The sequence below is a fragment of the Anabrus simplex genome, chromosome 2, assembly GCF_040414725.1.
Source record: "Anabrus simplex isolate iqAnaSimp1 chromosome 2, ASM4041472v1, whole genome shotgun sequence".
NCBI classification, from domain to species: domain Eukaryota; kingdom Metazoa; phylum Arthropoda; class Insecta; order Orthoptera; family Tettigoniidae; genus Anabrus; species Anabrus simplex.
In genome coordinates, this window is record NC_090266.1 from 803,346,244 (window position 1) to 803,367,580 (window position 21,337).

The 21,337-nt window shown below is 41.8% G+C and overlaps 1 protein-coding gene across 1 annotated transcript in view; it reads right to left on the reverse strand.

Annotated features, from left to right (window-relative positions):
• LOC136863112 (uncharacterized) overlaps nt 1-21,337 on the reverse strand; it is a 414,667-nt gene that overhangs the window by 323,243 nt on the left and 70,087 nt on the right. The gene's annotated exons all lie outside the window — the stretch shown is intronic.

The window sequence follows — 21,337 nt, forward strand, 5'->3', positions numbered from 1 at the left end:
CTCAACACAATCATTGACCTAGGCTCCAATCATCAAGCCTTTGGCTGAAGCCAACACTATACGTAGAGCACCTGCCAAATAATCAGTTTTCAAGCAAATTTTTTTGGAATGTAAACAGCTAGAATTTACAAGATTAAATTCTGTAGACTTGGAAGGATTGTTGGATGGAGTTCACAATAATACCAAAGGTAGAAAATTTGATAAAACACATTTTTAACATTGTTTGAAGAGTACCTTCATCTCATTAAAAGAACCTATGGTATTCCTAGTAAAAGTTCTGACCCACTCTTAAATCGATTAAAATGGTATACAGAAGAGCTGGGGTATATGAGGAAACGGAACATGTTAAGCTATATATTGTCAAAGAATGGGAGTAAGGAGTATGTAGATTTCTACAGGAAAGGAACGAAACAATATAAACAAGCAATCAACACAGCAAAGTTGGAACCCAATGAAAATTTTATAGCTGGGGCAGTCAAACGCAAAGCTGCATGGCAAGTAATTAGTAAGGAGAGTAATAAAATTAGGGAAAAACAAAAAACTGAAATATCCCTCGAATTTAATGACTAATTCGTTCATCCAACAGATGTTTATGGATACGTAGGTGACTCCCCAACTGATTTGATGGATTTGATTGTCCAAAGCTGTGGAGTTTGTGAAGTCAAGTGTGGCGAAGAAACTTGAAGTTTCACACAGCCAAGACATGTATGACCTACCAAATAATATTCCAAAATCAATAATAGATTATTTTCTTAAACCTCTCACTATCTGTATTAATAATAGTTTGCAAACAGGAGTTTTTCCATAAACTCAAAAGTTCAAAAGTAATCCTGGTAATTAAAAAAGGTGAACATACTGAGCCAAGCAATTACCAGCAAGTTTCAGTTGTCCCAGTTTTTAGAAAAATTCTAGAATGTATTATGGTAGAGCAATTGGTAGAGGTTTTTGAAACTAATAACCTTCTGTGTAATGAATGGTTTGGATTTCAATTGGTTAAATCAACTATTGGAGCAACTGACTCCTAGCTTGAACACGTTCTTTTTGCTTTAAAAAAACAAGAGGCTAGCTCAGATTACGTTATGTGATCATAGTAAGGCTTCTGACTGCATTTTCCATATAAATTTTATTACAAAATTAAATTACTATCGAGATAAAGATAAGCAGCTTGATATCCTGAAGTCATACCTAGGTCATCGCGAACAAGCAGTAGAATTTGAAGGTTTGAGGTCATCTAATTTTTACATTAATCATTGTGTGCCAATGGGCTCAGTATTAGAACCATTTTTGTTTTTCGTGCTAATAAATGATCTAGTTTACAATGAGACCCCTACAACCAGTTCAGTCTAATATGTGAACGATACAACTTTCATGACAAATACTAAAACTGTAGAAGTAGTTAGACAGCTAACAAAGAATACCCTACATCCAGCAACCGAATGGTTTACAACAAACAAGCTCTTACTAAATTCCAACTAAAACTGAAGCACTGATATTTAGTTTAAATACTCATCAAATTATTGAAGATAATGACCCTGTCAAACTGTTTTTTTTTTTTTTTTTTTTTTTTGTTTTTTTTTTTGCTAGTGGCTTAACATCGCACCGACACAGATAGGTCTTATGGTGACGATGGGATAGGAAAGGCCTAGGAATTAGAAGGATGCGGCCGTGGTCTTAATTAAGGTACAGCCCCAGCATTTGCCTTGTGTGAAAATGGGAAACCATGGAAAACCATCTTTAGGGCTACCGACAGTGGGATTCAAAACCACTATCTCTCGGATGCAAGCTCACAGCCGCGCGCCCCTAATCGCGTGGCCAACTCACCCGGCACAAGGAACAATAAGCCGGATGAATATAGCAGATGACAACCCTGACAAGGAACAGGATTACGAATTGGTATACTGAATATACAAACAGTAGACATGATGAAGAGAAGAAAATTGGATGTATTAGGGCTGGCAGAGACTAAATGGTGGGGTAGAAGGTAAGAGAGAGCTGCAGAATGGTTTTGGGTTGTACTGGATAGAGAAAGATGAAAGAAAGCGAAATGGAGTGGGAGTGGTAGTGAGAAATGGATTGAAAGAGGAAGTAAAGGGGATAAATGACAGGTTGATGAAAGTGAAAATAACAGATAAGGGAAAAAGCTGGGAAACTGTACAAGTGTAAGCACCACAAGTAGGATGCACACAACAGGAGAAAGATGACTGAGGAAGAATTCGAGAGACAGTTGAATGGCCAAAACACCACAGTAATGGGAGACATGAAAGCCCATGTAGACACGGAAACGAAGGGAAAAAGCTACTGGATTTGTGCAAACGAAGTGGGATGATGATTAGGAATGCAAGGTCAAAGAAGAGACAGAACCATAAGATAACCTGATACAGCAGTGATTGGTCTATGAAATCCACTGTGGATAATAATAATAATAATAATAATAATAATAATAATAATAACAACAACAATAATAACAACAATAACAATAATAACAACAATAACAATAACAATAATAATAATAATAATAATAATAATAATAATAATAATGTTATTGGCTTTACGTCCCACTAACTACTTTAACGGTTTTTGGAGATGCCAAGTTACCGGAATTTAGTCCCGCAGGAGCTCTTTTGTGTGCCAATAAATACAGACATGCGGCTGACGTATTTGAGTACCTTCAAATACCGCTGACTGAGCCAGGATCGAACCTGCCAGTTGGGGTCGGAAGGCCAGCGTCCCAACCGTCTGAGCCGCTCAGCTTGGCCATTATGGATTACACGATCTTTTGCTATTTGTTTTACATTGCACCGACACAGATGGGTCATGTGGTGGCAATAGGATAGAAAAGGCCTAGGAATGAGAAGGAAGCGGCCGTGGCCTTAACGTACAGCCCCAGCATTTGCCTGGTGTGAAAATGGGAAACCACGGAAAACAATCTTCAGGGCTGCCGACGGTGGGGTTTGAACCCACTATCTCCCAGATGCAAGCTCACAGCTGCACGCTCCTAACCGCATGGCCAACTCGCCCTATGATTACATGATTTACGACTGTGAAATGAAGAGGAATGTTACAGATGTAAGGGTAAATGCTTCACACTAGGCGACAGGAATCGGTGACCGGAATGAGCTACAGAGTAGCTCAGGTGAATTCAGTGTCACTGAACGGTAGCCGGTCGTGTTACTTAGACGCCTTTCCCGGCTTAGTGCCAGTTTTCATCATGAGTCCTCAGGCAGCATCCTAGGTTTCATTCACATCGTATGTTCAAAGATCATATGGAAAAAGGACTGTTTTATATACAGTAGAACCCACTTAACCGAACTTCGCTTAACCAAAACCCAGCTTAACCGAAATGCTCTGGAAAAACTGTATTTTAATATTTTGTTTTTACCCTCTCATTCTTAGCCGTTGATATTAGTAATTGTCTTGCTATATGTGCTGAGAGCTACTAGGCAAATCCTATTTTTATATTATGACTTATGCCAGAATGCACGTGTAGCATAAAACAAAACTGTTTCTTGCCCTCGAGTTCGTTCCATGATACATTTTTCCTTGAACAAGCAGGAATTATTATTACTGTATTATTATTATTATTATTATTATTATTATTATTATTATTATTATTATTACTGTATTATTCGTCACGAAGATAATGCAGACGACTCCGACCTTGACAATAGCAGTTCTGAGAATCGAGTTACAGCGGATGATGGATTTAATGCACTGGAGGTAAGAATGATTTCAAATTTATATTAAAATACAGTACCACACGCTTTAATTACAGTACTGTAATAAAATTACTGTATACAGTATTCAGTTCAGTAGTAAAAAAAAATGTTTCATTACTTCACACTACTTTGCGCTTTTTGTTGAACAAAGCATTCTACATCAGCTGATGTATTGTTGATGGTAAACGGTGGTGTAACATAGCTGCACAACAGCACTGCACCAAGAAAATTCAGAAGAAAATCGCTGATTTTATACAATGAGTAACATACATACATACATACATACATAATCATTATAGACTGTTATGCCTTTCAGCGTTCAGTCTGCAAGCCTCTGAGAATTTACTAAACGTCGCCAAAATCCTCGATTTGCAGCTAGTGTTGTGGCCTCATTTAGTTCTATACCTCTTATCTTTAAATCGTTAGAAACCGAGTCTAACCATCGTCGTCTTGGTCTCCCTCTACTTCTCTTACCCTCCATAACAGAGTCCATTATTCTCCTAGGTAACCTATCCTCCTCCATTCGCCTCACATGACCCCACCACCGAAGCCGGTTTATGCGTACAGCTTCATCCATCGAGTTCATTCCTAAATTAGCCTTTATCTCCTCATTCCGAGTACCATCCTGCCATTGTTCCCACCTGTTTGTACCAGCAATCATTCTTGCTACTTTCATGTCTGTTACTTCTAACTTATGAATAAGATATCCTGAGTCCACCCAGCTTTCGCTCCCGTAAAGCAAAGTTGGTCTGATAGCAGACCGATGTAAAGATAGTTTCGTCTGGGAGCTGACTTCCTTCTTACAGAATACTGCTGATCGCAACTGCGAGCTCACTGCATTAGCTTTACTACACCTTGATTCAATCTCACTTACTATATTACCATCCTGGGAGAACACACAACCTAAATACTTGAAATTATCGACCTGTTCTAGCTTTGTATCACCAATCTGACATTCAATTCTGTTGAATTACTTACCTACTGACATCAATGTAGTCTTCGAGAGGCTAATTTTCATACCATACTCACTGCACCTATTTTCAAGTTCCAAGATATTAGACTGCAGGCTTTCGGCACAGTCTGCCATTAAGACCAAGTCGTCAGCATAGGCCAAACTGCTTACTACATTTCCACCTAACTGAATCCCTCCCTGCCATTTTATACCTTTCAGCAGATGATCCATGTAAACTACAAACAGCAAAGGTGAAAGATTACAGCCTTGTCTAACTCCTGTAAGTACCCTGAACCAAGAACTCATTCTACCATCAATTCTCACTGAAGCCCAATTGTCAACATAAATGCCTTTGATTGATTTTAATAATCTACCTTTAATTCCATAGTCCCCCAGTATGGCAAACATATTTTCCCTCGGTACCCTGTCATATGCTTTCTCTAGATCTACGAAACATAAACACAACTGCCTATTCCTCTCGTAGCATTTTTCAATTACCTGGCGCATATTGAAAATCTGACCTTGACAGCCTCTCTGTGGTCTGAAACCACACTGGTTTTCATCCAACTTCCTCTCAATGACTGATCGCACCCTCCCTTCCAAGATGCCAGTGAATACTTTGCCTGGTATACTAATCAATGAGATACCTCGATAGTTGTTGCAATCCTTCCTGTTCCCTTGCTTATAGATAGGTGCAATTACTGCTTTTGTCCAATCTGAAGGTACCTTACCAACACTCCACGCTAATTTTACTAATCTATGAAGCCATTTCATCTCTGCCTTCCCACTATACTTCACCATTTCAGGTCTAATTTCATCTATTACTGCTGCCTTATGACAATGGTGTTTATTTACTATCCTTTCCACTTCCTCAAGCGTAATTTCACCAACATCATTTTCCTCCTCCCCATGAGCTTGGCTGTTTGCAACACCACCATGATGATTTCCTTTTACATTGAGAAAATGTTCAAAATATTCCCTCCACCTCTCCAGTGATTCCCTGGGATCTATTATGAGTTCACCTGAATTACTCAAAACACTGTTCATTTCCTTTTTCCCTCCCTTCCTAAGATTCTTTAGTACTGTTCTGAAAGGTTTCCCTGCTGCTTGACCTAGCCTTTCCAGGTTATTACCAAAATCTTCCCATGACTTCTTTTTGGATTCAACAACTATTTGTTTCGCTCTGTTTCTTTCATCTATGTACAAATCCCTGTCTGCCTCGGCCCTTGTTTGGAGCCATTTCTGATAAGCCTTCTTTTTACGTTTACAGGCTGCTCTCACTTCATCATTCCACCAAGATGTTCGCCTTTTCCCATCTTTACACACAGTTGTTCCTAGGCATTCCCTTGCTGTTTCTACTACAGCATCCCTGTATTCCACCCATTCACTTTCTATATCCTGAACCTGCTTACTGTGTACCGTTTGAAACTTCTCACTAATCATATCCATGTACTTCTGTCTAATTTCCTCATCCTGGAGATTTTCTACCCTTATTCGTTTGCAGACAGCTTTCACTTTCTCTACCCTAGGCCTAGAGATACTTAGTTCACTACAGATCAGATAGTAGTCTGTATCATCGAAAAATCCGCAAAAAACTCGTACATTCCTAACAGATTTCCTGAATTCAAAGTCTGTTAAGATATAGTCTATTATGGATCTGGTACCCCTAGCCTCCCATGTGTAGCGGTGAATAGCCTTATGCTTGAAGAATGTATTCGTAACAGCTAAACCCATACTAGCACAGAAGTCCAGCAAACGCTTCCCATTCCCATTAGCTTCCATATCTTCCCCACATTTACCAATCACCCTTTCGTATACTTCAGTTCTATTCCCAACTCTCACATTGGAATTGCCCATTAGCACTATTCTGTCCTTGCTGTTGACCCTGACCACGATGTCACTCAATGCTTCATAAAACTTGTCAACTTCATCCTCATCTTCACCCTCACATGGTGAATACACGGACACAATTCTTGTCCTAATTCCTCCCACTGATAAATCTACCCACATCATTCGCTCATTTACGTGCCTAACAGAAACTATGTTGCGTGCAATGGTATTCCTGATAAAGAGCCCTACCCAAGACTCTGCCCTTCCCTTTCTAACACCCGTCAAGTACACTTTATAATCTCCTATATCTTCCTCATTATCTCCCCTTACCCGAATATCACTTACTCCTAGCACATCCAGATGCATCCTCATTGCTGACTCAGCCAGTTCTACCTTCTTTCTTCCATAAGCCCCATTAATATTGATAGCTCCCCATCGAATTCCATTTAATTCGCCTAGCTGTTTCCAAGGAGTCCCTCGCCTGTCAAATGGGAGTGGGACTCCATTACTCCCATAGGTACGAGGCTTGCTTAAAGTGTTCTGAGCTCGGTAAATTCATGAAGCAGGATGCTGCCCTACTTGCACATAGTCCAAGTGAGGATGTCTCCTCTAACGGGTTATGGACCACCGGTGAATTGTATAGTCCTAGCCGCCTGAGCACAAGGAGGGCCACGACGCAGAATATGTCCGAGATGCCCACTCCCATTCCATAGCAACTGGTATCCCGACTCTCAGGACCACTTACTAGGCCACTCAGCCGTTGCCCATGGTTCACGAACTAGGACGTGACTACAGTAACCCACAAACATGAACAGAACAGTAACATTATGAAAATATTTTAATGTTAATATACAGTATGCACCTTTGCTTAACAGAGTTTATGCATTTTTATTTTGACATTAAGCTTCGGAAATATTTACCATGTGTCATCCGAAAAAATGCCTCAACCGAAGTGGCTCCGCCCCTTTACTTCGGATAAGCGGGGTTCTACTGTATTATTCAATTACTTATGTGATGATGGTATGATCTTTATTAAATTTCACTATTATTAGAGTTAATTACATTTATTCCTTTTAAGCAATTCCCCAAACTGCAACATTTCAGATTTTCTTTCCTAATATTCTAAGACATCTATCCGTGACAATAACACATTTCTCTGCAGACTACTGAGAGGACAGTACTGTAGAGTTGTTCGTACACACAGCCGCATTTTGAAAATTATTGGTTAATTGCCTTCAACCCTATTTAAAAAAAAAAAAAGTAAAATAAAGAATACTAGCAACAAGATGCTTTAAATATTCTTCTCCACAACTTAATTAATAATTAAAAATTACCTGCCTGCCTTTGTATTGGCAAAACCTCCATTATACCCTTCTTATTCTGCCTGGCCTTTTCCAGATCAATTGATGTTGGCACTTTATGTGGATCCGACCCAATTTTACGGAGCAATGTATTCACTATTGCGTGTATCCATGAAGGTTGGTAGTGTGTGTATAGACAAACAACAGCACCAAGCCCCGAGGGAGTGGCATTAACCATAAGTGATTAAAATCGACAACCGAGCAAATGGCAGTACAGTTCGGGCCGTGTAGCTATCATCTTGTGTTCGGGAGATAGTGGGTTCGAGCCCCACTGTCAGCAGATGGTTCTCCGTGGTTTCAGATTTTTACATCAGGCAAATGCTGGGCTGTACCTTAATTAAGATCACGGTTGCTTCCTTCCCCCTCCTAGCCCTTTCCCAATCTATCGTCCCAGTAAGACCTATGTATGTCGGTGCGACGTAAAGCAGATTGAAAAAACAAAAAAGAGAGAGACCCTATATTTGTCACAAGTTCTAGATGGCTGGAAGAGGGCAGAAAGCGGCTGTGGCCTTAAGTTAGGTAGCATCCCAGCATTTGCCTGGAGGAGAAGTGGGGAAAACATATAAAACCACTTCGAGGATGGCTGAGTGGACCCCGTTCCAGTCCTCGTACTACTTTTCAAATTTTGTGGCACAGATGGGAATCGAACCTGAGCCTCCAGGAGTGGGAGCGAATCACACTAACCACTACACCACAGAGGGAAACTAGATCATTCATAATGAATATAATTTATTTAGTACAGTTTATAGTTTTCTGAAACGGAATATGTAACTAGAAACGCACAATGACACTAAAGGTGTTTTGAATAGAAAACTGAAGGCGACTAGGTGAGCTGCACAGTCGCCTAGTGTGAAGACTCCAATAAGAAACAATGGTTCACCAGCCGTCGCCAGCCAGGGTTGTAGAATCTGCCTTGACGACCGGTAGCAGGAGTGAGCTACTGCAAGATTGGTCGCCAGGCTTCTTTCTGTAGCTTGGCTACTGAGTAGCCCAGTGTCGAGAGCTCCATTTAAAACAATGTTTCACAAGCACAGGCATCTGGTCACTGAATCTAGTCGCCAATTCCAGTTACCTAGTGTGAAGTGGCCCTAATGCCATCAGAGGCCCTAGATAGTAACCACAGACTACTGGTAATGAAACTGAGGATAATGAAGGAAAGAAAGAGGACAGAGAAGCAAGAAAGACATATCAAAATGGAAACTGAAGGAAAAGAAAACCAAGGAAGAATACCCAGAAAAAATACGAGTGAACTTACCAACAGATGATACAAAAACAGGAGAGGTGGAATGGGAAAGTTTCAAGAAGACATTAGTAGAAGTAGCAGAGGAAGTTTGTGGGAGAACCAGTACCAGGAAAAGATGCAAGGAGACCCCATGGTAGAACGACAGAGTCAAAGTTGCAGTTTGGGAGAAGAACAAGGCTTTTAAAGTGTGGTTTCAACAGAAGACAATGGAGACAAGACAAGAATATAAATAAAAAAGGACTCATTTTTGCCAGTAGTCTGGAATCCTACTAGTTGAACTTCAGTGGAATAACTTTTCCTAAACCCGAACTGCCTTCTATCGAACCAGTTATTAATTTCGCAAACATGTCTAATATAATCAGAAAGAATACATTCCCAAAGCTTACATGCAATGCATGTCAAACTGACTGGCCTATAATTTTCAGCTTTATGTCTGTCACACTTTCCTTTATATGCACGCACTGCTATAGCAACTCTCCATTCATATGGTATAGCTCCTTCATGCAAATTTTTTTTTTTTTTTTGCTATTTGCTTTTACATTGCACCGACACAGATAGGTCTTATGGCGACGATGGGATAGGAAAGGCCTAGGAGTAGGAAGGAAGCAGCCGTGGCCTTAATTAAGGTACAGCCCCAGCATTTGCCTGGTGTGAAAATGGGAAACCACGGAAAACCATCTTCAGGACTGCCGACAGTGGGGCTCGAACCCACTATCTCCCGATTACTGGATACTGGCCGCACTTAAGCGACTGCAGAAAATGAAATACTCCCTGCCAATTAATATGAAGGCAAGTCAATAACTATCTGCAATCAACTTTTACGATTTATTACAAAAAGAGTACACACTTTTTATTAATATCAATTTTTTAACAGTCGCCCTGCTTTTCAATGCATATGGTCCACCGTTTCACAATCTTTCTGATACAGTCTGCGAAAAAGGTTTTTGGTTACGCAGCAAGCCACGTGTGCACTGCTTCCTTCACCTGTTGATCGGAGCTGAATCGCCGGCCTCTTAGAGCACTTTTAAGTGGAACAAACAGATGGTAATCCGACGGGTCGAGATTGGGACTGTACGCAGCATGCTCCAACGCCTCGAAACGCAGCACCTGAGAATATGAGCGGTGTAGGTGGCGGTATGTGGATGCACATTGTCATGCAACAAAAGAACTCCTTCCAACAATCGACCTCTGCATTTGTTGCAAATTACAGTTTTCAGCTTGTTTATCAGCATATCACTGCAACGTTCACCGTTTACTGTTTCCCCCTTTTCCTGGCAATGTTCCAGGATTGGCTCTCGAGAGTCCTAAAACACTGTGAGCATCACTTTTCCTGCAGAAGGTTGACTCTTGAATTTCTTCTTGACTGGGGATCCAGGATGCTTCCATTCCATGCTCCGACATTTGCTCTCTGGTTCGAAGTGGTGAGCCCATGTTTCATCACTCTCAATTTATAAGAAACAGATTACGGAACATCGTTCTTCCTTGGTGCAAACAGAGAGTGGTGTGGCCATTTTTACATTGGAACAGCGAGAGCTGAACTGACCAGATAATGCTGAAACCTACCACAGATGTAGACAACGGTGCATTTTCGCGTCTGGTGAGCACACTATGTCATAGAGCCAACCTAAAGACAATTAGAGGAAAATTGCAGATACTTATTGACTTGCCTACGTACCTTCCAGCAGATGAACCACGTAAACCATTAACAACAAAGGTGAAAGATTACAGACTTGTCTAACCCCTGTAGGTACCCTGAACCACGAACACATTCTACCATCAATTTTCACTGCAGCCCAATTGTCAACATAAATACCTTTGATTGACCTTAATAATCTACACTTAAACCCATAGTCCCCAAGTACGGCGAACAACTTTTACCATCCTTTCCACTTCCTCAAGCGTAATTTCACCAACATAATTTTCCTCTTCCCCATGAACTCGGTTGTTCGTGATACCACCATGAATATTTCCTTCTATGTTGAGAAGATTTTCAAAATATTCTTCCACCTGTCCAGTGATTCCATGGGATCAATTAACAGTTCACCTGAATTACCCAAAACAGTATTCATTTCCTTTTTCCCCTCCCTTCTTAAGATTTTTTAATTATTGTCCAGAAAGGTTTCCCTCTGCTTGACCTAGCCCTTCCAGGTTATTACCTAATTTTCCATGACTTCTTCCTGGATTCAGCAACTACAGTACTTGTTTTGCTCTATTTCTTTCATCTACATACAATTTCCTGCCTGCATCAGCACTTGTTTGGAATTATTTCTGATACACCTTGTTACATTTACAAGCTGCTCTCATTTCATCATTCAACCAAGATGCCCGCTTTTTCCCATCTTTCCACACAGTTGTTCCCAGGCATTCCCTTGCTGTTTCTACCACAGCAACCCTGTATGCCACCCATTCCCTTTCTATATACTGAACCTGGTTAATGTCCATTGTTTGGAACTTTACACTAATCATATTCATATACTTCTGTCTAATCTGCCCCTGACATGGTGAATGCACTGGAGACAATTCTCGTCCTAATTCCTCGAACTGCCAAATCTACCTATATCATTTGCTCATTTACGTGCCTAACCGAAACTACGTTGCGTGCAATAGTATTCCTGATGAACAGTCCTATCCTACACTCTAACCTTCCTCTTCTAATGCCTGTCAAGTACAATTTATAATCTCCTATCTGTTCTTAGTTATCTCTCCTTACCCGAATATCATTAACTCCTAACACATCCAGATGCATCCTCTTTGCTGACTTAGCCAGTTCTACTTTCTTTCAATCATAAGCCCCATAACATTGATGCCTGGCTCCATGGCAAAATAGTTAGCATGCTGGACGTTGGTCCGAGTGGCCCCAGGTTCAATTCCTGGCTGGGTCAGAGACTGGGCGTTTGTGCTGTCTTCAGCATTAGAATTCATCTCAGGCAGGGCCCCTTCCATAAAGACACGCAGGTCGCCTACACCGTATCTGCTCGAAAGACCTGCACCAGGCCGCCTCCGGAGGCCACACGCCATTATTCTTAGTAACATTGACAGCTCCCCATCGAATTCCATTTCACTCGCCCAGTTGTTTCCAAGGGGTCTAAATAATATAAGCTAAAAACGTGCTAAAAACATAATAAAGGAACAAATGAAAAACAAAAGAGACATATGAAAATAAAAACAATAACAATATTTACATCACCAGATGGAGCAATAAATAACTTGCTGAGACAGTTTAGCACATTTTTTGGATTCAGTTATGTTTTATATTAACCATTTGTTCACTGAATTTGTCTCAGCGAGTTATTTATTGCTCCATCTAGTGATGTAAATATTGTATATTGTTATTGTTTTTATATCCATCTGTCTCTTTTGTTTTTCAATTGTTCCTTCATTATGTTTTTAGCATATTTTTAGCTTATACTAGCTGATGTAGCCGTGCTTCGCTATGGGATTCTCAGAAAGACTGTCTTTGTGGTTTTCCTAACTGAAGTCAACTTAGGCCATTACAAAAACGTCAGTAGGAATGTAGCGATTAAATGCAATGTTATCATATAAAATACTTGATCAAATAAAAAACCACACATTATCTCTCTTTTAACGAACAGTACTACGGTGCCAATCTAACAGTCCAAAGTTCCAGTGCTGCAATGGCCAGACCAAAGACAGCCGTGAATACTCCTCTGCCATTACTCTCTTAAGTATGCACACTGCTCATTCCAATCAGTGCCACAGAGTAGGGATTGAATAGCTCGAATGCCATGATGAGCCAGTGTGTCACGTGTCAGTAGTATCAGAAAATTTATGAACCAGAGGAACGGCTTTCTAAAGAAGAAAGTTATCTATTATAACTCCCCAGCTACTTCCTGCCAATATTCAGGCAGGCTGTTATACTCGGTACGACCGGGCGAGTTGGCAGTGAGGTTTAGGAGCGCGGAGCTGTGAGCTTATAACCGGAAGATAGTGGGTTTGAACCCCACTGTCGACAACCCTGAAGATGGTTTTCCATGGTCTCCCATTTTTACACCAGGAGAATACTGGGGCTGTACCGTAATTAAGGCCAGGGCCGCTTCCTTCCCACTCCAAGCCCTTTCCTATCCCATCATCGCCATGAGTCATATCTGTGTCGGTGCGACGTAAAGCACTTTAAAAAAAAAGACTCGGTATATGGAGATCAGTGGCACCAGAGACACAAAGCACATAACAACAGACAATGGTCAATATAATGTTATTGTTGATCAATGTTATGAGCATTCTGTATTGTAGGCCTTCACATTTAGTTTTCTTTCGACTCTGTAATATTAGGGCGTCTCACAAAATGAATTATAGAGTAGAATGTAGTTCCTTATTCCCCGATTTTACATACCGATTTTTATTAAATTCTGTTTACCCATTTTCTCATGACTCGGCGCTGATATGAACTTAGCAACAAAAATCCAAGTTCGTGAATATCTCTTATCATAGCCGGTACAGTAAAAAAGTATAAGACATAAATGATGGGAAATTTAAAACCATATAAATTAAGTTATGTAATATTTATCGATAGGACCACTACTAACAAACATTTGAAAATTAAATTTTAGGCCTTCCCCTAAACTACCATTTCACTCAGCGTGAATAAAATTATTTATAGCCTAGATTGTAGTGACTTATTCCCCGACTACGCATACCGATTTTCATTAAATTCCCTTCAGCCGTTTTCTCGTGATACATGTACATACATACAGACAGACAGACAGACATTACGGAAAATTAAAAAGTGCATTTCCTTGTTATGTGGGCACGACTGATACAGAAATACCATCCTTTTTAAATTCTGAGAAATGTACAGATAAAACTCTTATTTTATATTAGCTTATATTATTAGGTTACTTTAACCCCCATTTATTTCACTGAAGATGGCTAAAACGAGTCGAAACATGTTCCATGGCGTCTCTCAGCCTGTCAAATGGGAGTAGGACTCTGTTACTCCCATAGGTCTGAGGCTTGCTGAAAACACTGTTAGCATGTTCGGTGACACACAGCTATGACTATACAATTTACCGGCAGTCCCTAACCTGTTAGAAGAGAGATCCTCTCATGGACTATGTGTAAGTTAAGTGCAACATCCTGCTTCACAGAATTTACCCAGCTCAGAACATTTTTAAACAAGCCTCGGACCTATGGAAAAAACGGAGTCCCACTCCCATTTGAAAGGCGAGAGACTCCTTGGAAACAACTTAGCGAACGAAATGGAATTCGATGGGGAGCTATCAATATTAATGGGGCTTATGGAAGAAAGAAAGTAGAACAGGCTGACTCAGCAAAAAGGATACATCTGGATGTGCTAGGAGATAATGAGGAAGAGATAGGAGATTATAAAGTGTACTTGAAGGGTGTTAAAAAGGTAAGGGTAGCGTGTGAGTAGGGCTGTTCATCAGGAATACTATTACACGGAACATAGTTTAGGCTAGGCATATAAATGAGCAAATGATATGGGTAGATTTGGCAGTTGGAGGAATTAGGATAGGAACTGTCTCAGTGTATTCACCATGTGAGGGTGCTGATGAGGATGAAGTTGACAAGTTGTATGAAGCATTGCATGACATAGTAGTCCAGGTCAACAGAAAGGATAGGAGAGTGCTAATGGAAGATTTCAATGCGAGAGTTGAAAATAGAACTGAAGGATACGAAAGAGTGAATGGTAACTGATAAGAAGATATGCAAGCTAATAGGAATGGGAAACCAGTATAGTTTTTTTTTCCTTTACGTCGCACCAATACAGATAGGTCTTATGGCGATGATGGGACAGGAAAGGCCTAGGAATCGGAAGGAAGTGGCTGTGGCCTTAAGGTATAGCCCCAGCATTTGCCTGGTGTGAAAATGGGAAACCACGGAAAACCATCTTCAGGGCTGCCGACAGTGGGGTTCAATCCCACTATCTCCCAATATAGGTTTAGCAGTTACGAATACATTCTTCAAGCATAAGGCTATTCACCACTACACAGGGGAGGGTAGGCGTACCAGATCCATAATAGACTATACCTTAACCAACTTTGAATTCAGGAAATCTGTTAGGAACGTATGGGTTTTCTGGGGATATTTTGATAATACAGACCACTATCTGATTTGTAGTGAACTAAGTATCTCCAGGCCTACTCAGAGAAAGTGAAATCTGTCTGCAAATGAATAAGGGTAGGAAATCTCCAGCACGAGGAAATTAGACAGAAGTACATGGATATGATCAGTGAGAAGTTCCAAACAGTGGACAGTAAGCAGGTTCAGGGCAGAGAGAGAGAGAGAGAGAGAGAGAGAGAGAGAGAGAGAGAGAGAGTGGGTGGCATACAGGAATGTTATAATAAACACAGCAAAGGAATGCCTAGGAACAACTGTGTGTAAAGATGGGAAAAAGCGAACATCCTGAAGGAATGATGAAGTGAGAGCAGCTTGAAAACCTAAAAAGAAGCCTTATCAGAAATAGCTCCAAAGACTGATGCAGACAGGAAATTGTATGTAGATGAAAGAAACAGAGAGAAACAAATAGTTGTTGAATCCAAAAAGTCGTGGGATGATTTTGGTAATAACCTGGAAATGCTATGTCAAGCAGCAGGGAAACCTCTCTGGACAGTAATAAAGAATCTTAGGAAGGGAAGGAAAAAAGGAAATGAACAGTGTTTTGGGTAATTCAGGTGGTCATAATAGATCCCAGGGAATTACTGGACAGGCGGTGGAATATTTTGAAAATCTTCTCAACGAAAAACGAAATGATCCTGGTGACATCGCCTACGAACGAGCTCATTGGGAAGGACAATGATGTTGGTGAAATTATGCTTGACGAAGTGGAAAGGATGGTAAATAAACTCCATTGTCATAAAGCAGCAAGAAGAGATGAAATTAGACCTGAAATGGTGAAGTATAGTGAGAAGGCAGGGATGAAATGGCTTCATAGAGTAGGAAGATTAGCACATATTGTTGGTAAGGTACCTTCACATTGGACAAAAGCAGTAACTGCAGCTATCTATAAGCAAGGGAACAGGAAGGTTTGCAACAACTATCGAGGTATCTCATTGATTAGTATACCAGGCACCATAAGACCTATCTGTGTTGGTGCGATGTAAAGCAACTAGCAAAATGTATACCAGGCAAAGTATTCAGTGCTATCTTGGAAGGGAGGGTGCGATCAGTAGTTGAGAGGTAGTTGGATGAAAACCAGTGGGGTTTTAGACCAGAGAGGGGCTGTCAGGATGAGATTTTCAGTATGCGCCAGGTAAATGAAAAATGTTACGAGAGGACTAGACAGTTGTGTTTATGTTTTGTAGATCTAGAGAAAGCAGATAACAGGGTACTGAGAGAAAAGGTGTTTGCCATACTGGGGGACAACCATGGGATTAAGTGTACATTATTAAAATCAATCAAAGGCATTTATATTGACAATTGGGCTGCAGTGAGAATTGATGGTAGAATGAATTCTTGGTTCAGGGTACCTACAGGGGTTAGGCAAGGCTATATTCTTTCACCTTTGTTGCTTGTTTATATGGATCATCTGCTGAAAGGTATTGAGTGGTAGGGAGGGTTTCAATTAGGTGACAACGTAGTAAGCAGTCTGGCCTATGCTGACAACTTGGTCTTTCTGGCAGATTGTGCCGAAAGCCTACAGTCTAATATCTTGGCACTTGAAAATAGGTGCAATGAGTGTGGTATGAAAATTAACCTTTCCAAGACTAGATTGATGTCTGAAGGTAAGAAATCCAAGAACTCCACCACTGCCGGTCCCAAGTAACACCTCTTTAAAAAAACTGGGTCCATCTGGCTCCGGATGGTAGTACCCTGTAAGTGCCCCTGTCTAGGGTTACTAGGTGAAACCTGGCCAACGGTCTCAAAGACGGAAGGGGAGTTTCAGATTCCCAATGGCGGAGAGAGCGGAAGAGCTGCCTCCAGGACTCACAATCCTGGTTGTATTTTCGTGGTTTTCGGGACACACCAAAAATAACTTTCATCAGTGATGGAAGTGTGTCAAAGTCCTTAATGGCAACTCCGGCGGAGATGGAGACCATCGGTACGGTGTAGTTGGCAGATGAGGCACACTATCTTTCTAGGAGTTAATGCAGAGAGGAAGTAGTGTTTGTTCTCCAGAGCAGCGGCTACAAAAGGCGTCTGTTCTCCAGGTCAGGAGCGGCCTAACTACCTGCTGGGAGCAGCTTTAAAATGCTTGGCGACAGGCTCCGTGACAAGCCGGCCGTAAAAACATACGTCACATCTTTATGGAAATGTTGTCTCATGGAATCAGAACTACGGCTAGGGCGGTTCACGCTAAAAGCGACGCGTGTTGGCAGGGCCCAGCCAGCATGAAAAGTAAGCAAGTGTTACCGTCGCACGGCCGGTGACGGCTAAACAAGCGAGCCCCCACATTCTGTACAGCATCACTGAACATCGGGACTATGTCTGGTCGAAGCAGTGAACTGGCCACAGCACTTGAAAGAAGGCACATAGACATCTGTGCGGTGCAGGAGACAAGATGGAGTGGAGAAAAGTCACGCGACATTGGGTGTGGATACAAACTCATATACAACGGAACCTCAAGAATAACTAACGGCGTTGGCATTGTTATATCAGCAAAATTTGATGGTTCTGTCTCTGAGGTGCAATGCTACGATGATCGATTGATGAAAATCGTATATGTCGTGGATAGAAGGAAGGTCCATTTTTTTCAGTGCCTACGCTCCACAAACCGGCCTAGACGCGAAACAAAAGATGCCTTCTGGGAACTGCTTGATGAGAAGACTGCTGAAGTGCCACCAGAAGACTACCTTATCGTTACCAGTGATCTGAATGGACATGTCGGACAGAGGAAAGAAGACCACACTGCCCATGGAGAGAAGAATGGCGATGGCCAACGAATTCTTGATTATGCAGAAACTCATGATCTGATCATCACGAACACCTGGTTCAAAAAGCGTTATACTCATCTAGTCATGTACTACAGTGGCTCCAATGCAACTCAGATTGACTACATCCTTGTGAGACGACGGAATTTCAATAACTTTCTAGATATAAAAGTTGTTCCTTACGAAACCGTCGCGATGCAACATCAATCTGTCATCTGTAAGCTACGGATGAAGACGCCAAGAGCTGAATACTTACCCAGAAACGGGCCTAAAAGAATCAAATGGCGGCACTACAAGGAGAAGGAGGCAGACATTGTTACAAAAATTACAGTGCCACCAATCACGGTTGAAGAGAGCAGGACAAAACTGAAAGACGCCATTCATGAAGCCGCACGCTCTATTCTTGGAACAACTAAACCAGGACGACGTAGGATTGACAAAGACACGTGGCTTTGGAATGACGATGTTAAAGATGCAGTGCGGAAGAAGAAACAGCTGTACCATGAGTTTCTTTCAGATCAAACACCATCTCGTTGGAATGCCTACAAAACAGCCCGTAGTGAGGCGAAGAAGGTTATTGCTGTAACAAAAGCAAACCGATATGCAGACCTGTATGCAAAACTTGACACGCGCGAAGGCAAGCGGCACATTTACCGGCTACTGAAATCGAGGCACCGCAAAACGGAAGACATCCAACGTTTTTATGGCATCAATGACGAAAAAAGTGACCTGCTGGTAGACTGGAAAAAAGCGCGAGAACGCTGGTGGAGCTATTTTGAGAAACTTTCAACCGAAGAATTTCCCCACCCACCAATCCCAACCACATCACGGAAGTTCAGGCTGTTCTGAAGGAAGTGAAACCAGGGAAAGCCACCAGCACATCTTCCGGCAGAGTTCTGGTGCTCTGAACGGTGGGTTGCGGCAATATGGCTAACACAGCTTTTCAATCAGATTATCAAAGAAGGTCAAATGCCATCAATTTGGCGACGGAGCATTACCGTACCAATCTTCAAGAAGAAGGGAAGTCCTGCCGATTGTTCTAATTATCGCCCGATCAGACTTCTGAGCCACGTGATGAAGATCTTCTAACGTATTCTCAACAAAAGGATTCGCCAGATAGCCAAACTTACAACGAACCAAGCTGGATTCGTGAAAAATTGTGGCACAACAGATGCAATCCATGCTGCACGGCTGTTAGTTGAGAAACACCATGAAAAACATAAGCCTCTTCATCTTGCTTTTCTGGATCTTGGGAAGGCCTTTGACCGGGTGCCACATGACCTAATCTGGCTAGCGCTACGAGAACATAGCATTCCAGAGCACCTTGTTAAGTGGGTACAAATGCTCTACGTAGAACCAAGAAGTTATGTTCAAGCTGCCGCAGGAGTGTCTGATGATTTCCACATCAATGTAGGAGTACATCAAGGTTCTGCCTTATCACCACTGCTGTTCATTCTGGTGATGGATGGACACTGTTACATCAGACCTGCACAAGCCAATATCATGGACACTTCTCTATGCTGATGATGTTATGTTGGCTGCTGAGAATAAGTCTGATCTCCAGTGCCAAACAGAAGAGTGGAACAACTGACTAGCGTAATATGGCCTGCGCCTCAACAAAAAGAAGACAGAGTACATGACATTAGATCCTCGAGAAGTTGGAATCCACGTTGATGGTGAAGATCTACCACGAGTAGAGAAATTTAAATATCTTGGCTCCACACTCTCTGACGATGGCAAACTTACTGATGAGGTCAACACAAGGATACACGCAGCCTGGCTGAAGTGGCGAATGACAACGGGCGTCGCCTGCAACCGTCGGATGAAGGAACATCTGAAATCTAAGATCTACCGGAATGTTATCCGTTCCGTCGCTCTCTACGGCACTGAGTGTTGGCCTGCTACGAAGGAGATAGAATGTCGACTAAGCGTCATGGAGACAAAGATGCTTAGGTGCACAGCTGGCATCACTAGACTGGATCATATTTAAAACGACAATATTTTTTGCTATTTGCTTCACGTCGCACCGACACGTCTTATTGCGATGATGGGATAGGAAAGGCCTAGGAATGGGAAGGAAGCGGCCGTGGCTTCAATTAAGGTACAGCCCCAGCATTTTCCTGGTGTGAAAAAAGGAAACCACGGAAAACCATCTTGAGGGCTGCCGACAGTGGGGTTCTAACCCACTATCTCCCGATTACTGGATACTAGCCGCACTTAAGCGACTGCACAAACAACAACATTAGGAAACGCTTTGGCGTTGCACCGATCCAGAAGAAAATGCAGGAAAACCGTCTGCGCTGGTTTGAACATGTGTTGCGTGCAGAAGATAATACAGTGGCAAAGTCAGCGTATACATTGGAAGTCGCTGGAAAGAGGCCCAAGGGACGAAGAAGACAGCGATGGATCGATACAGTGCACAACGACCTGAAAGCTGTAAGACTACATCCTGACATGGCCCGTGACCGAATTAAATGAAGACAACGAATCCACACAGCGGACCCTAGCACCAGGCGGGACAAACGCTAAAGAAGAAGAAGAGGTAAGAAATCCAAGGGAAATGAATGTCAGACTGGTGATACAAAGGTAGAACAGGTAGATAAATTCAGGTATTTAGGAAGTGTGTTCTCCCAGGATGGTAGTACAGTAAATGAGATTGAATTGAGGTGCAGTAAAGCTAATGCAGTGAGCTCACAGTTGCGATCAACCGTATTCTGTAAGAAGGAAGTCGGCTCCCAGACGAAACTATCTTTACATCAGTCTGTTTTCAGACCAACTTTGCTTTATGGGAGTGAAAGTTGGGTGGACTCAGGATATCTTATTCATAAGTTAGAAGTAACAAGCATGAAATCAGCAAGAATGACTGCTTGTACAAACAGGTGGAAACAAAGGCAGGAGGGTACTCCGAATGAGAAGATAACAGATAAGTTAGGAAGGAACTCAATGGATGAAGCTGTACGCATAAACAGGCTTCGGTGGTGGGGTCATGTGAGGCGAATGGAGAAGGCTAGGTTACCTAGGAGAAGTAGAGATAGACCAAGACAAAGATGGTTAGACTCAGTTTCAAATGATTTAAGAGTTATAGAACTAAATGAGGCCACATCACTAGTTGCAAATAGAGGATTGTGGCGACATTTAGTAAATTCACAGAGGCTTGCAGACTGAACGCTGAAAGGCATAACGGTCTATAATGATGATGTATGTAATAATTTATTATTATACAGCTCTGTCTCTTTCATTCACCAACCATAACATAACATCTTCGGAAACCCCGCCCCGCCATAAGAAACGACTAAAACGTTCCCCAGAGGTTCTTAAATTATTCAAGAAAAGACTAGGTAAACAACTGATAGGCAATCTACCAGCTGGGCGACTGCCTTAAATGC